This window comes from Halichoerus grypus, chromosome 8, assembly GCF_964656455.1.
Source record: "Halichoerus grypus chromosome 8, mHalGry1.hap1.1, whole genome shotgun sequence".
Classification (NCBI taxonomy): Eukaryota; Metazoa; Chordata; class Mammalia; order Carnivora; family Phocidae; genus Halichoerus; species Halichoerus grypus.
The window spans coordinates 93098138-93113454 of NC_135719.1; the positions used below are offsets into that span (position 1 = coordinate 93098138).

The 15317-nt window shown below is 40.0% G+C and overlaps 1 protein-coding gene across 1 annotated transcript in view; it reads right to left on the minus strand.

Annotated features, from left to right (window-relative positions):
* Window positions 1-15317, minus strand: part of SLC25A21 (solute carrier family 25 member 21) — a 476445-nt gene that overhangs the window by 121708 nt on the left and 339420 nt on the right. The window lies entirely within an intron of this gene.

A 15317-nucleotide genomic window follows, 5' to 3' on the forward strand; every position in this document is an offset into this window, starting at 1 on the left:
AAGAGTTGCAGTTGTATTGTGATACAGTTCACAATCCCTACTTCTACTTCATGATGGGGCAGAGCTTGTCATTATGTTCAGGTTTCCTGAATTTTCACAGAAGCACTGTGTCCGGTATGGTTGGTGCTCAGTAAAAATGTATCGCATTTTAGAAAGAGAAATTCTTTTTTCTTCTTCTTTTTGGTTATGATCATGCATCTCGGGACTCTAACCTTCAAAATTTGGGAGTTTCCCAATGTGAGGGTCCTAACTTATTCATTGTGTATTTTACTTTGGAGTTTGTTTCTAAAGAGATTTCTGACAAGTACTCTCATTTCCCTACACCCCAGTTGTTCTCCATTTTTGGGTTTCTTTAGTCTGCTCACTACTTGTGTTGAACTTCCTTGTCCCAATTCTGAGTTAAGAAGGCCCTTCTGTTCTTCCTTCCACAATTTTACCAAAAATTTTTAAAAGAACTTTTCAAAAACACCTCTTCTATCATCTACTTTAAGATGCTTTTCTCAGATTTTGGATTTATAATATGAACACTTCTACCTCTAAGAACGATGTATTTTATGGTTCTAGGCCCCAGGGAATTATGCTGAAAACTGACACTTACATCACAGAAAAGGGTGACTATTTTGCTTTAATTGAAGCAGTTGGGCATATGAAAGGAATGAGTATATTATAAAACTGGAAAGTGAGGCTGGATTATATTTGATTTTGTAGAGAGTTGCTGAACATAATTGTGCAGGAGGGCAGCCATTCTGAGATGAGGAAGTTGAGTATTCCAGCACAGTTCTTCCAGCAGAACACATACAAATACCTACAAAAATATTTACTGCCTGATTGGGTGGATTGGAATGGGAATATGGAGGGCGAAACAATCATAAAGGCCATATAATAATCCCGGTGAGGATAATGCCAAAATATCAAATGGAGGCAACAGGAATGTAAAGAAAGGGGTGAGCTGCTTGGGTAATCCTTTTTCTCTTTAAATAAATGCATGTATGTGTTTGTGTGTATGTTTTATGATACATTCAATACGACACCCTCTTGATCCTCTTCAACCCAGCAAGCAATATTCTACTATTGCCAAAATTTAAAACGTCCTAAATATTCATCTTCATAATGGTTTTGTTTGCCAAACTTAAACCTCTATTAGCATGATCATTTTTAGAAGGTTAGTTTTTAGATAAGAACTATATCTCTAAGATTTAAACTGTATTGAACTCATCAGAAGATCATGGACCAATACAGCTAACTCATTTAAACTGTTCCGGACCTAGAGGTACATTTGGTGTATGCATAACCACTGGCCCAGAAGGCTCAGTAAGCAGTTCTGTCTAGAACCAAGAACGTGATTTGATGGTCAGGTAGATGGACCATGTTTGGTATTTCTGGACTACTGCATATAGATGAGATAACTTGGTACTTTGGATACAAATGAATTAACACTAAACCCAAAACTGTACAATGAGAAAACTATATGTACACCTACACAACAAATAACTTTGCATAAAATTTGTTTATACTACAAATAACATAGGGAGTGATTTCCAAAATATGACATTGATTCTCGTGTGAAAAAGAATCTCCATCTCTGCAATTGCATATTTGTAACCTATATTCATTGCTAAGTATGAAACATTTTCTTAGGTCTTAGTCGGGAAGTCTAACATTATTCTCTAACTGTTCTTTTAGGAAAATAATTTAAAATAGCTTTTATATTATAAAACTATAATAGCTTGTAGATTTTTCTCATAATATCTGTAATAATTTCATTAAGTTCACTTACCTCCATCAAATTCCTTTCTAGATACTTTTTTCCCAAATTACCAAGTATTTTTAAAATAACCATCATATGAAATAAGATCTACAGGTTTTAAAAAACTCAGAGCATCATCTTCACTGTCAAGAGTCACAATAAATAAATAAATAAATGAGGAAAATAATTTACAATATAAAGAAAAATATCCACAATGTCAAGTAGCACCAGCCCCAAATAGCCCAGGTGTTCATCAGAGGGAGCAATTACTGCTTTCTGCAGAGGGTCAGAAAGGACTTCAGGAAGGAGAAGGGATTTGAGCTGGTCTTACAGGATTCAGAGGCAAAAAGAGTAAGCAGGAAAAGGCATTCCGGGTGGGGAAATGAGAGAAACAAAGGCCAGTGAGGAAAAGCTGTCCTTTCAAGAGAAGGGAAGAAAGAGATCCCCCACCATGGCAACCTCCCACGTTTCCTTCAGGACAGGTGTTATAGGACTCTGCTGTGGAATTCAGTTGCTCAGGTGGAGACTTGAGTGGATTGGGGGAGGAAATTTATGAGATAAAGTCAAAAAGCCCAGTAGAGACCATTTGACCTCTTCCTGCTCCTCATCTGAGTATTTCAGTGAGGCCATCTCCCAGTTATATGGCCCTGGTCCTAGAAGGACTATAGATGAGTCAGCAGAGGGGCCAAAGCAAGTGCATCCCAATGCCTAGAAAAATGTCCTTAGCCCCGCTTTCACTGCTGAGGTTAGAGACATCGGCTTTGTCTATGACGTCTGTGTGCTTGGGTAACACTGAGGAAGGTCTTCCGTCAGCTTACACCAAGATGAATACAGACTACAGTTCTTTCATAACTAGTCATCTAACCTTGCTATTGGAAGTCTAGGCACTTTACTTGTTAGCTGCAATTTCTTTCTTTGTGTAGAATCTGACAGATACTAGTTCTAATCTGCCATTCATTCAGTTAATAAGAGTTCTTGAACACTTAGTATGTAGTAGGTATCCACTATTTGGGGCATTACAAAAAAATAAGACACAATCCTGCTCTTTAGAAGCTTCTAGTTAGGTGAAGGAGCTATGCAAATAGATGATTACCATATGCAAGTAATAATAGTGTTTCAGAGTATCCAGTGTCAGCCAAGGAGTTTTCCTGGCACTGAGTAAATGCCATTACAACTCTACTTGGAGATGATCTCCTATCTATGGGTGGACTGTAGCTGACAGAAAATAGCACTACGTCGAGACACTGGAGCAAAGAGGGAAAACGGGAAGGCTATCTTTGGGCTAAGTATCTGTGATTAAATTTTACCCACCCACTTTAGAACAGGCAACAAGAACAGTGAGTGGAATCCAAAAGGAGTGTTCCACTTAGAAACTGACTGATGAGTGACGCTGTGTTAATTACAAACAGGAGTGGCGACATCAAAATAACATTATATGAGGAGAGTCCGCAAGCTGTGTGGTAAAGCAGTGCAAAAGGATAGGCAGGCAGGGTAAATACTAATTCCTCAGTAAAGCCACCCGCCATTCTTCACTAGGCTAAACCAGCTGGAGGTCCCATTAAGCAGGCTAAGGCAAGTACAGCTGTCTCTTCTACTGCCCATCTCAAATGCGGCGTGTCTACACTTTGCAGAGAAAGTACATGCGGTATTTAGTTCTACTACACATGACTTGTTCGGATCACAGAGTTATCAGTTCTTCTAAGGAATCTGTTTCAAGTTGATATAATTACAGTGCATTTTGGTCAATCATGTAAAACAGCAATTTCCTTCTTCCTCTCTACTACATTTCAGCAACTTAAAAGGTTTCTTTCTTGAATTGAAGCTTTACGTCAGCATTATTCCAAGCTGCATTCTGGGCTAACAAATTCTCTCTGTGCCCGGGGAGACAATTTTCCAGTTACGTAATACAACTCTTTGTAAAATTACAAAGGCAAAGCCACACTACTCTTGATTGTATTTAGAAGAAAAGGTTGGACCTTTCCATTGTCCTAATAAAAGCAGCTTAGACACATCTGGAATCTCCATCTGAGAAACTTCTCTTATTAGAATGAAATCCTGCTGCCAAACTGGCAAATGGGACAGTGGAGTAACACTCGAGAAGCTTTCAGTGCCTGACGTGCAGTCAGGATGAACCACAAAGAAAGGTGTGTGGTTCAAACCCTACGTACGCCTCATTGCCCGGGAGCCAGCAACCCTGTCCGCTGGGGTGCCAGGGAGCACAGTCCTGCACACTCCTCGAGTGGAGGCAATAGCCCCGTCATCCACCATGCCATAAACATCAAGGGAGTTACTGTGGTAACCACCAGGGCAAAGAAGGGTGGCGCAATGTTCACAAACAAATGTACAAGCATATTTTTAAAAGCTGAAGAATGTTCTCACTCACTGAACTATTTTTCTCTGAACGGGTCGAGAACCATTACTGCAGCCTTTCCCACTGGCTTCGTTGTGTCCTTAGCTGGTGATACCAAATTTCAGACTAGTCTGTTGTTGATCCTCAGCACAGTTAGAAATGCCAGGTTAGGCATTCAGCTGGTCTGAGCACTTCTAAGATACGGCCATAAAAAAGATCCGTCTGTAAGAAATAAAATGACTTCGCTTGCCTTAAAAGCTGGAGGACGAGTTTGTTTGAAAATGTCAAAACCTCAAATTTATGCAGTGCCTTTATCTGCAAAGTAATTTTGTACCTATCATCTTTTAAAAAACTACTGATGGCTAATGGCATCTATACTGGGGAAGGGAGGATTCAGGACACACACGTACAGTACACGTATAGGCATATAGGTATGTGTATATGTGATTTATAGTATATTTATATGAAGGGTGGCAGTTGAGTTGCAAAGAGTCAGATTGGGGTAGATGAGGACATCTGTCCTGAAGCTATGTTAGCATAGCACACACTCTGCTTTTTAGTTCGATCATCCGATTGTTTGTGGTGCTTTAGGGTAGGGAACCGATGGAGATTCCGGAGGGCCCGAAAGCCAGCCATCCAAACCATCCCTTTGGTGCTGCCATTGATCCCGAGCAGAGCAGCGAGATAGGTGAAGTTTAGCTCTCGCATCATCTCGTCATTTTCCAGTTCAACAGTGTTCTTGTGCTCTCTCCTACCTTCTCCCCTCTTCAACTCTACTCTCAGAAAAGCATTCACACCATTTATCCTTAATGTAGCTTTTCAACTGAGATGCTGTCGCTCGATCTTGTCCCGTTAAAGGGATTTCAGCTGCCAGGGGCGAGGTAGAAAGGTTTGTTTTGTTTCGGGTGGAGAGGCAGGGTACCTCTGGCACCGAAGAGAGTCCTGAGTGGTACGGTTTTTCCTGAGTGGACCTGTAAGCTACCATCGTGCTGTAGGCTACATAAAAATTACACCTTTCTGTCAGAGGTGAGGAACTTGGGGGAAAAGAGACACATGCCAGGAGCCACCAGTTACAATTTAAGTGTGGCCACGAAGAAGCAGTGAAAACTAGTGAGGTTTGTAGCTTAATCCTTCTTGGCCTTTCTCCTCAGCAGTAAAATGGGAGAGCAGACAGCAGAGGACACTCTGATTTTGAAGGGACAGGGACACAGAGACTTATATTTTATGAGTTTGTTAGCCATAAGAAAGAGGAAGCCTTTCATTTTGTTTTGTAAAACCCCAAATTCCATATTTTATAGAGGTGGGAGACAGCTAATAAAAATTGTACACTGACAATAAGTGGTGATGAATCTAATGAAACTCCCTGCCAAGATCTTTGCAAATGTGCTATGAACCAAGATCATTAGTAATTACCAGAATGTTACACATGCTCCTTAATAAACACTTAAGAAACCCACTAATGAATCAGAGATTAACAGACTAAAGGTTTGCAATTACAGAACACATTAAAAGGATAACTGTAGGAAGATTAAGTAAAGATTTTAATTCGCCGTAATTAGCCTATCTTACTGAAATAAGAGGTTTCTCCTATGGAGTATGTTTGCTTTCTTACTGGTTGGTTGAGCATGGCCAAAGTCACACCGAACATGCAAAGACACGTCTGGAAATTTAGGTGTATACACCTACCTTACAGACTTTGGGAAAAGGCCCTAGGAAGCCCACCTTGAGAAAAATTCCCACCTTGTATATTTGGTTCCTGTACTCTGAAAAATCGCCTTCCACTAAGGCTGCCCCAATAGAAGAAATACCCACTTTCCATGAAAGGCTAACCACTGAACTGAAGGGGGATGGGATCTCTGCATTTGCCATCCCTACAGAAAGAGCAAATCTGATGGGGGGTGGGGGGAACAAGGCCACAACTTGAGAGACAATTCCATCAGTTTTCTTTAGTATGTGCCGGGGAGAAAGGTTTTCTTTGAACATTTCTCAAAAAAAAAAAAAAGTGGGCTATGGGTATTCTGTTTTACTTTAGATTAAATATAACAATAATCCATGTAACACTGCCTTGGCAATGATGAGCACAGGAGTCCTTTATTCACGTTGGAAGGGTGCGGTTTGCCGTTCTAGACACAGATTTCTGCCTCAACATTTCCTGAGACCCTCATCTGTACAAGAGGCAAAGTTAAGAATTCTGGGGACACAGAGATGAATAAGCCACAGATCTTTCCTCTAGGACAGAACAAACAGGTGGAGGGCAGGGAAATGTTAGTAGTTCATTATAAAATAAGGCAGAATACAGGGGCGCCTGGGTGGCTCAGTTGGTTAAGCATCTGCCTTCGGCTGAGGTCATGATCCCAGAGTCCTGGGATCGAGTCCCATGTCAGGCTCTCTGCTCAGCAGGGAGTCTGCTTGTCTCTCTCCCTCTGCTCCTACTTCCCCCCCTACCCCCCACCGCCTGCTCATGCTATCTCTTTCTCAAACAAACAAACAAATAAATAAATAAAATCTTTTTAAAAAAAATAACGCAGAATCCAAGTGTTAAAGATTCTGGGAACTAGGTTCGTCTGCAACTTAAGCATTGCTTTTGCTTGCTGGGTTCATGACTTAGGCCTGGCATCAATTAGCACCCTAAACTAAAGCTAACAAATCCACAAGGGTCATGAGTTTGGCTCTGTCTGAGAAGTGACCACTGACCAAAGTTCAAAAGCTGTACCCTTACATATTTGGCTGCTTATCAAATTATTCTAAAAATTCAGGGAAAAGAAAGATCTTTCCTGAATGTTGCTCAGTCATCACTCTTTATAAAAGAAATAAAGACCTATGCCTGGTAAAAATTAAGATTTTGCCTGTTTAAAGTCTGAATATCTTTACTAGGTGTAGGTGGGCCGAGCTATGATTTGGCTTAGTGTTTATGATATTGTAAAGAAGACCAATAAATTTCTCTATGTTATTTTAAAACAGTTTATAATTTGAAGAAATGTGTAACCTGGAGTGCTCAGTCAGCTAGATAATTACTACAGATAAAGTAACACATCTTGGCAAGGCCACAAAAGCAAGGGAAATCTTCTGTGCCATGTAATTTTGAACACGCTTTTGAACAGAGCCTCAAAAATATTATCTCTCTGAAATATCAGATCAACCCAGATAACCTGATTATACTTTAAATAATTTCCTGTGATCCTAGACACATCTAATTGCAGTCTCCTTTCACAAGCCAGGGAGATTTAAAGTCTGATATTCTGTGACTGTACATTTTACAATTCACACTTTAACTATACACTTAAATATCCTATAAGTGGTTCATTGTTTTGCCAACCACAAGTTTTGTTACAATAAACATTTACCTATGTGTCCCTGACTAATGTGAGGAAATAGGTCTAGTTTTGTACATCTTACACAATTATAAGACATACGGTATTCCTAGCATGTAGAATCTGTGCAAAAGTTGACATTGTAAGATGAATCATGATAAGACAGTTGATTCTACCATCTGGCACACGTTCTTCCAGTTGTTTATGTTACTTATGGGATAATAACTAAGAGCACTGACAATATAATTCTAAAATTTATTTTAATGACAATATGCTAGTTAACAAGTCAGAGACAAATGATCATTAGAAATTACAACCTAAATCTAATAATGTTAAACCACAAGCAATAAAACAGGCTAATTGACATAGCTGTATAATTAAAGTGCTCCAAGCATAAACTGGTCTCAATTAAACAAAAGCCTGACTAGCATGACTTTCAGTATTTTGCTTTGTAAAATACATGTCACAATATAAAATTATGCTTGTAATATAATATATAGGGCTGCCACTTTTTGAATATACGTATGTGTGTATGTATGCATATGTTTGAATAAACTTCATGTTTAATGTCAGCAAATGACCAGATGCACCTACCTACATTTTCCCAAGTGCACTGACGTAGGCTGGCCATTACAGTGGTTAATTAGCATGAAATCAAATTACACGTGGGAAGGGCGGGAAGGATGGATCACAGGTTGGAAAATAACTCATTAGCAAGGTAATGAGAGTAGAGAGGGTGACTTCAGCGTTAGCAATCGAACACTAAAATTACTATAGTCATGACAAGTATCATCGTTTTCCCATATTCCCAAAATAATTATAGTTTTAAAAAATTTGATACCCCCCAAAAAAGTCAGATATATTCTTTCTCTCTCCGATCCTCCCCACCTACCTCTTTGGGTCTATAGGTTTTTCTAATGTTCATCAATAGCACCTACTGCCTGGTGACAGAGAACCACAGGATGCCATTCTCACCTGTTGAGCTTCAGCTCATTGCTCAGGATGAGACTGAAGTTCTTGGTTTACAGCCTCCGTAAAAGATTTCCAGAACAGGGAAACCGAAAGCAGTCAGAATCTACCAGAACCCTCTTACTGGCCCTGGGAACTGAGCCACTTCACATAAACTAATTATGCACTAGAGACCATAAGCCAGGGTCCCAGTGAGGGAGAATGTCAGAGAATATAGAGTCTCTGGAGACCTAATATACCAATCCATTTTATTTTAACTGATCAAATGTGCCTATCTTATGGTTTACTTAGCACTGATAAGGAAGGATGTTTTTCAACAATGTCAAAGAGAGAAAGATTAAGAGAGTGGGTGGTTTCTTTGCATTCATAAGCATAAATGCTTATGCTAGAAAGAAATTTGGGGAATGGAGGTAAGAAACTTGGCTAGTAAGGAAGAAAACATGCTTATGCTTATTGGAGTTGAGGAAAATTTCAAGGGAAGTTTTTATTTTTATACCAAGATTGACCTCATATGTTACCAAGATTTGGATCTGTTATTATTGATTCCAAATGAGGACAGAGTTTTCAAAAGCATTTTATAGGTGGATAGGACCCAAAAATGACTAAAAAAGTGGTGATCATACTGCTTACTTGTAAATCACTTTCAACTTGGAGAGCATTTTTACATATGTGATCTCATCTCAGGGTACTCCTCAGTTTCACAGTTCCTTGTATTTGTAGGGTAAAAATCACTTGAGAAAGGGAAAAAGAAAAGGTATCAGCTTGGAGCTAGAAAAGCATCAGACTAGAGGGAATAGGTTTCCCTCAAGTCTCTCACCTTGTTTTTGTCTCTAGGTCAGAGAATGTCAGTAAAATTACTTCTTTAAAACCAAGCTTTTTTCATTTGTTAAAGAGGGAATAATGTTATTTGCACGCCACCCAACTGACTTTGAAGTTTATCTCTGGAACTCTAAAAAAAATCAGCCCTGAATTAACTGTTGTAGGGAGAGCCAGGTTTCAGAGATGAATTGATTGTGTTAATTTGATCTGATCCCTCATTGTCTGGAGTATAGACTGTGGGTGGAGAGGGATCTTCATAGGGGAGGTGGGATGGACATCTTTGTGGAAGAATTTGGATGCAGTCCTATTTGAAGTGCAAGACATCATGTGATTTCTCCCAAGACATCATGTGATTCCTCATTGTAGACAACTGGATTGATACATTGTAGACCCAAACAAAACAAAACAAAAACCCCAAAACCACCTTTCTATATTTATTTAGCATGTTTTCTATGGAGTTTATTTCCAAGCCTACTGTCTGCCTGGGGAACACTGACTGTCAAGACCAGTATCAACTAACTCTGTAACTTCTCCTCTCTCTCCCCCCAACCTCCACCCTTTCTCCTCCCTCTCTCTAACTCTCTCTCTTTTTCTCAATGATGTGCTTGTAATAATGAAGATTCCATCATGACAGGAATCCATGCTCAAGAAAGCTCCAGTGGAAGGGTGTGGTTTCATTATTATCATCAAATAACATGCTAAAAATAATTAAAAATCACTTAGAACACTGGCAACAGAAGAGATGCATGAATTATTCCCACCCAGGAGCAGGCTTAACTTGGCCACAGAATTTGTACAGGAAACTTTGTTTTACCAATTAACCAAATATTTAATAAAAGACAACTAATATATTTGTTCAAATTACAGGTGGGTAGTTTGGTGTAACAAAGCACTTCAAGACCATTCCACTCATTTAATTTCATAAAATGATGATCTTATTCCAACTAGCAGCTTTCACATAGATGTATGTATGTAAAAGCTGCTAGTTGGAATAAAACAATTACTCTAAAAAAACCTAGCTTTCTACAAATTAAGATCCAGATTAATTGGATATCTTGGTTAATGTAGGTTCCTTAAAATTTTAAAGACCAAACATAAGACATTCATTTAAAATGAGACCCAAGTGAGAAACCTCCAGTGAACACATAAGAGTTGAACCTCCTCCTTCAAACTTCTGCGAGGGTGAGTTCTGGTTGTGTCCAATGAAACTCTGCTCATTTGCGGTCAATTAATTATCATGAGTTCCAAGTATGACAATTAGATTTTTTTAATGGTTAAAAGGGTAAGTTTTATGCATATTTTATCACAATTAAAAAAAAATCCTTGTTTAAGGATGCTTCACAGCCCTTTCACCATCTCACCAAGCTGTTCCCCAAAAAACCAGTTTAGTTGGGAGCATGATAGAAAGATTAGCTCAAGAAGATGGTAGTGCTGAAGGAAGGGTTTTCGGGGATGGGGTGGGGGTGGGGTAGAGGGGAGCCAGGAAAAGAGAAAGTGATTGAGCAAAAGGATTTAGTGCAGAAAACTGCGGGACCCCGAGCTTGTCTCGTCCCTCAAACAGAGCTGGATAGTTATCAAATTATTCTAAATGCCCAAGAAGTCAATCAGAGGTCTGAGAGAACAAAACTGCAAGGCTACAAGTAGTAAAGTGACCACCTTTTGGAAGGTAGGAGGTGTGGAAGTTCACTTGGGGGAGAAGACATAGCTGAAGATTAGATTTAAACACTGGGAATTTTAGCTCCTCCCTCCGCAAGTAAGACCTTATCATTGAGTATAGAAGAGCAAAAAAAGTGTTCTGGAACAGTGAGATTTACAAAGAATTCATGCCAACTAACATTTGTTGAGTGCCTACTCTGTACAGGGCACTCGGATGTTAAGATTGTTTAACTCAGACACTGACCCTGTTACAGAAGTTTGCATTCTAGGGACGCCTGGGTGGCTCAGTCAGTTGAGTGTCCGACTCTTGATTTCGGCTCAGGTCATGATCTCAGGGTTGTGAGACTGAGCCTGGCATCAGGCTCCACGCTCAGTGTGGAGCCTGCTTAGGATTCTCTCTCCCTCTGCCCCCCCACCCCCTGTTGCACACACACTCTCTCTCAAATAAATAAATAGTAAAAAAAAAAAAAAGTTTGTGTTCTAATAGGAGACAAACATGTGGCATTAAAACATGAATAACAGGCAAGTCTTCCTAGATTTGTCATATTCTTGCTTGCCCCCTTGAATAGTACACAGGAAACCCAACATAGCATGTTTGTAGTGACTGGGGTCAGTGGGGGCCTTCTGAATGGGAATTACCCCTCTGTGCTCTTACACTGTGATCTGCTCAAGCCTCCCTACATTAATGGCCTCACAGCACTTTTCTGGTCCTCTGTTTTCTCTGTATGGTTTTGTTCTATCCGTTATTGCTAAGCAATAAGCTATCTTTTCTTGAACATCATCGTGTCTGCCCCTAAGCCACTCTCCCTGCTTCCATCTCCTCCTCCCCTTTTCTCTCCTGCATTCCTTGTGTGACCTTTCACTCACCACTTAAAACCAGCAGTGAATGAAGGACGAGATAACTCAGCTCGGTCATGGCTCTTAGTGAGGGCTGCAGGGGCCACACTATGAGTCAGGTCCGTGAGCATCAGTGCCTGGCTCTTGCGACATCTATTTTGGCTGTTCAGAGACCATTTTCTGCATGTGTTTTGTTTCTCAGTTCTATGCCAGAGTTGAGGTTCTGAGATAAGTGGGCCTCTGGCTGAGTTTGAATTTTCCCTGAGAATGGGCTGTCCTGAGGGCAGAGAAGGGGCAGAGAGTCTCCATTTTCCTCAAGTATCCTGTTCCCTAGGCTCTGTGGTCATGCGCAGGTAGAGTACCTCAGGCAGGGTCAGTCTCTCCTGCTCGTGCGAAGACAGCCCTGCTGCCCATGCATTCCTATCCCTTTGGGATCCTTCCGCTCCACGGGTTGAATAAAGAGTCCCGTCACTCCTAGAAACTGAACAAGAACTAATTTATAACTTACAATAAGGATGAGGAGGATGACACATGGCACAGCTGATGCCAGCCATAATGATTCCTTCATTCTGTTCCCTTATGTGTTTTGTGAGTTCTAGTCCTGTTTGTTTCTTCAAATAAAATGCCCTTCTTTTTTTCTTGGTATGTTTTCCACTTTTGCATTATGAGCTATGTGGTGTCTGTTATTTAGATTCTCATAAATGCATGTTTAGTTTGAAAATTTGAGGAAAATATTCTTTTGAAAAACCTATATTTTTCAGAATTCTGACCAAATCACTGTGGTTTTCTGTTGGCGCTGATGATACTGCACTATCCCTTTTGAGAGAGAGAAGAGAAAGAAATATGGAAGAGAAAAGAAAAGGAAAGAAAAAAGAAAGAAGGAAAGAAAGAGAAAGAATAGAAAGGAAGACCAAAAGAAAGAGAAAGAACCACTGCAAAGGATTCTACTTCCCAGTACAAATACTTTTGGAACTGCTAAGCCCACTCTTACTCATGTGTATTAGGTCAAATTCTGGCAGAAAGCACAAGACAGCTGCAATTCCATACTTTGAAATGTCTATTAAAAAAATCTTGATATAATTTATAGAATAGTTGGCAGGTATTCCCTGTTTTTTTCTCATTCCCTTGAATGTAGACAACTTTTGGAATAAAGGAAGGGGAGAAATGAGTATTTTCAATGGTGAAGTCAGTAGATTCACAACTTTAAATGTGATGCCAAGAGAACTTTTTGCAGTGAAGATTGGTTTGAGTGTGTATATATTTTTAGTAATATTACTTGTGTCAGATTCAGTTTCAGCTAACTATCAGGAGAATTAAAAAGCTGTACAATTACTGAAAGTTTGTAGGACTGAAGACAAAAATTTACCACAGGTAAACAAATACACAGTAGAAGACACTGCACTCTTAGATACAAATAAGATAAATTTCTTAAAAATCTCAAGTTTAAACATTTTAGAAATTTAAAGGCATAAACAGATGACTTTCTTATTATATTGCAATACCAATCCTAAATGAACATGGCTTCACCAAGGGCTTCGGTTGCTAGGACTGACGTGTCTCAAAGTAACTCACATCAGGGAGGAAGTGGTTATTACAGAGACTGTGTGTGACAAAATAGTGTAATGAGGTCTCCTGGGAACCGGGACTGGAACAGGGGAATCCATCAGGGAGTGGCGGAAGCGATAAGCGTCCACTCACACCTCCAGCTCCCTTTTTCATTGTGTGAAGTTGATCTGGGGAGATACCGACACAGTCAGATAGTAAGTACATCCCCAGGGCCCTGTACATCCAGATGTAGGTCATGTGACTAGCTCTTTTGAATGGAATCGAAGTGATGTAATGTGTTACTTTCAGACTGAGATTCTTATGAGTGGGGCTTCTTCATTCTCTCTCCTGTTTCACCCAATGTACTTTGCAAGATACATCTTACATCAACACTAGTTATACCTGACATCAAATCTGTCTCAACTGCAAGAAGGAAGCAGAGGACACCGAAGCTTTAATGGGTACACAACTACAAGACGGAAGGAGCCTAGACCCCTGTCTCACACATACTTTCTTGGGATAAACACTGACATTAGGGGTTATTTGTTACGGCAATTAGATTTGCCTTAACTGACCCAAGGACCAACCTTGTACTGTATCTCTGTCTCTCTCTGTGTCCTCTCTGTAGACCAGTTCCTTCTGGTTATTCATGCTTCCTGCTCCCCCACAGCACTCACTGACTTTGATAAAGCTACCCAGCCACGGTGTAATATGACACAAACCTGGTGCCCACCAGTAACTCCCTTCTGCCACTACGTGTGCCAAATATCTTTTGTTTGCTCCTCCAGACACTCTCTCCACCCTTTTCCATCCTGGTCATTGCCCCGAGAGATGATCCAAATTGATTACATCAAAAGAATCCTATGTTCTCTGTCTTCCAGTTGGATCTGGTCAATGAGAAGCCCTGGCAGGTGACAGGAGGAAGGGAGGAAGATGAATTTGGGATATTTATTTGTCTGGTTCCTTCCTGTGAGGTTTCCTCAGGCTTGTCTCTGTAAACAGAAGTTGGCCGCTCCTCTCAGGAAGCCCTCTCTTCATGACTTTCGTCTTTCAAGTTTTGGTAACCTTTCCCTTCACGCATGCCTTTGAGCTTAGAGACAGTGACAGCTTGACCCCCTGCTGCTGGTAGCCTCAGGATCCTGAGTTCTTCTTTATGATTTCTTTATACCCTGCCCATACTTTTGTTGTGAATCCATTTATAAACCGCTTCCAATTATCCTAATTTGAGAGAACTACCTGTTTCCCTTTCACTGCAAAATCATATCCCAGTTAAAATTCTCTATGGAATCAGTTGTCTACCACTGGCTCTCTTAGCCATGTCCACGGGATGGAGTTATTCTGCAAACATGGCCTCAAAGCCCACCCCTGAAGCCGAGCCTGTGAGTGATGGCAACTTGCAGAGAAAGAGGAAGTCTGCAGGTATTTCAAAACATGTCTATCAAACAATATATCTTCATATCTTCTGGTAAAGTTTCTCTTCTTTTTTCACTCCTGTTTAGCTAGATAATTGCCGTCATCTCCGTTGTATTTTTTTTTTTCTCTAGCGGATTGCCTTATCACTGAGAGAGCACATTATTGCTTTTTACAGGACCGTGTATTGTGACGGTGTATGTTCCTACTATACCATTTAGAATGCAAGTCTTTAGATGTCAAAATGGAAATGTTTATAAAAACAAAATAGGAGAAAAAAGTAGAAATAACCACAGATTAGTGTTTTTGCCATGTTATTTTTTACGGGGAGAAACATCCTTGTGCCAACCTGGATATACCACGGATATATCATACAATATTTACATCCAAAGAGCTCATCAATTTTCTCTTGGACTTTTTTTTTTTTTGTATAATTCACGTTCTTTTTACTGTCAAAAGTATCTGGCAAAAGATGCTACATAAACACACAACTGAATCAGGAATTACCACATTAAACATTGTACCACTTTCATTCAGTGTGAAAAGTGCCTTACACATGGGGAGCCAAGCAGTTTTAATAAAGTGCCTAACTTAAGGCATTATAAAAATTGTGCGAATATCCAGGTACAGAATCCAAATGTTACATTTTAAGGGTTTATTTTTTTCTAAATAT